Source organism: Gopherus flavomarginatus, chromosome 11 (genome assembly GCF_025201925.1).
Source record: "Gopherus flavomarginatus isolate rGopFla2 chromosome 11, rGopFla2.mat.asm, whole genome shotgun sequence".
NCBI lineage: Eukaryota > Metazoa > Chordata > Testudines > Testudinidae > Gopherus > Gopherus flavomarginatus.
Window position 1 is genome coordinate 21,092,643 of NC_066627.1, and position 2,942 is coordinate 21,095,584.

Genomic DNA, 2,942 nt, shown 5'->3' on the forward strand with positions numbered 1-2,942 from the left:
GTCCACTGGTCCCGTGGCTTTGGTGGAGCTGCGGGACCAGCGGAACCTCCGCAGGCACACCTGCGGGAGGTCCACAGGAGCCGTGGGACCAGCGGACCCTCTGCAGGCATGCCGCCAAAGGCTGGCTGCCTGCCTGCCGCCCTCCTGGTGACCGGCAGAGCGCCCCCGGCAGCATGCTGCCCCAAGCACGCGCTTGGCGTGCTGGGGCCTGGAGCCACCCCTGCTTATATCAGTGTAGACACTTACAGAATTGTAGTGTAGACACTTACAGAATGAGGTCTACCTAACTCTGTAGTGTGGACCAGGCCTGAGGATTAGAGACCTTGCTGCACAGTGGCCAAGAGGAACCACAGTGGGAAGGGTCCAGCTGCATTGCTTTGCTGAGCAGGAGCATTCAGGTGCCCCCAATGGCCACAGCTGTACAGGGCTTCCAAACGTGGGGCTCCAGGCTGTCAGGGCCAGAGAACAGCAGGTGCTTTCTGAGACAGAGGCTCAGCTCAGTTCCACTGCAGGCTAGAAACATGCTGTGCCGCTGCATTCCAGCCACTCCCAGGGTCAGCTGTGGGGCACACAGGAGGAGGCCAAATGCATCATCTCCTCCAAACAAGAGTTCATAGCATAACTAGCTGCATTTTAGGTACTTCCTGAGTCAAAGAATGTGAGGCCAGTGTCACAGGACAGGGCTGTCTGGGGAGCAGAATTCAATCCTTAAATGAGAGAAACTAGAACATGCTGTGCAAAGCCCGGCTGGCAAGATCAGATAAACCAGCCTGACTGAAAACCCAGTCTTGGCTCTCACTAACACCGTCTTGTCCTTCACTCGCCGTTAGGGTGACCAGACGCCCCGTTTTTAACAGGACAGTTTGGTATTTAAAGCTTCTTCCAGGTATCCTGACTTGCTGTTATATAAGGGCAAACTGTCCCGTATTTCCTGGGATCGCAGCACAGAGCCAGCAGTGGGGGCAGCCAGCGGCCATGCCCTGCCCCCCTTTGCTCTCCCCAGTGCCTACCCACACCAGAATCTCCCCTGCTGCCTCCTCCAGCAGCAGCAGCATTGCCAGGGATGGGCAGCGAGAGCGTGCCCAGGAGCACTCTGGGCTCCACCACCCCCCAGCTCCTGCTCCTGCCCCACCATCCCACACCTCCCAGGCAGCAGTGCCACGCCATTGTCAGCTCCTGCCTTGCTTGGGTGAGAAGCCAGGGCAGGGTGTGTCCCCCCTCTTCCTGTGCCCCCTGCCCAGAGCCTGGGGCAGCCTGCAGGGAAGGGGGTCCCTACTCACTTCCTCATTTCACCTCACTGCCAACCCTTCCCCTGCATGTGGGACCCCAGTGGGGCACAGAGTGACATGGGGGGGGGAGCAGCAACACCAGCCCTGCCCTGGAGGGAAGGTTAGGGAGAGCAGCTCAGGCTGGCTGGCCCGTCCTGTGAGCAGGGGGACGAGGGGGCCTTGGGCAGCCCTGCACACGGGCATGCAGCTGTGAGGGGGGTCAGACCACCACCCTGCAGGCAGGCATGCAGCAGGGCTTGGAAGACCAGCCCTGCGCGCAGGGGCAGCTCGGACCAGCCCATGCCTGGGGGAGGAGAGGGCTGTGGGGGGGTTGTGGGCAGGTGATGGGGCTCAGATGGGGGATGGGTGTCACAGGCAGGCAGTGTATCTCGGGCCAGCCCTGGTCACCAGTGGGGAGGGAAGACCTCAGGCTGGGCAGGGAGGGCTTGGGCCAGCCACACATGTGGGGGGGGAAGCCCGGGAGTGTCCCATTTTCCTTTGGGGAAAATATGGTCACACCCTACTCGCCGTCCCTTGGGAGTCTGGCATTAGGGAAAGGCAGCTATCCACACTCAGTCACCTTGCCCTTCGCTCACTTGTGTTTGCAGCTTTCACGCTTTGCTCCCCAGCTGGACAAGTAGATTCTCCTCTGGATTCCTTCTCATCTCCCTTCCACATTATCTGGCATGGCTGGGCCTGTCTTCTTTTCCAGAGCAGGAAAGCCCACTCCAATGGTTAAACAGCTACAGCAGTAGTTTAGCTATCAGTGAGAGATGTAGACAGGCAACACAACCTTTAGGTCTTAATTCAGTGAAAGGGAGGGACGGAGTGTGTGTGTTTTGCACGCCAAGGCAGGAGACCCTTTCCATGTATAATTGCCAAGTTATTTAACCAGAGTAGAATACGCCACCTTGGAACTCTGATATGCTGTCTGCTAGACCTTTGAAGCCACTGGAGAACTTTGAGATCCATATAATTAATTACCTAAACATTCTAAAGCTCACTGGGATCCTCAATCACTGTCCAGGTCCAAACAGAAGTGCAAAATAGTATAGTAATATTGCATTCCTTCCTTTGGTACCTTTGCCAGTAGCAAGCATTATAATTAACCATTTCCTTGCAAAGCTTCCCTAGCTCCTCATGTTTCAGGCACTCGGAACTTTGCAAACATTCACCTTTTGGAGTGAAACTTTCTGTGGCTGATCTCTGCCCAAAGATTAATTATTTTGGGGAAGTCTCGAAGAAAGAAGGGATCCATCCGCCCTCCTGAGTTATGGGAAAGGAGGCACATTCATCCAACTGTAAACACATTCAAACTCCTTTAACCTGTTTACAGCAAAAGTGTCTGAACTTTGCAAGCTGGCATGTAGCCAGGCCTCAGTGAGGAATGTGCACTTTCCTAAGCTTGAATAAACTACCTTTCATTTAGCTGCTGAGAACATTTCAAAGCGAGCTACTGAGGATGCTCAGTAAATGGCTTTGGGAGTTACGCCCTACACATATGCCCGCCTGTTTAAGCTTGCAGGTGTGTTCAGAGAATCCGTGGTTTCACGCTTGCTTTCTGAATAGCCTGTTTTCCTTAATCAGAAATTAAATGCAATTAAAAGTAACAGGATGAAGGTTTTACACTAAAAGCTGAAATATTTGCATGTCCCAACTTATTGCAATTTTGGC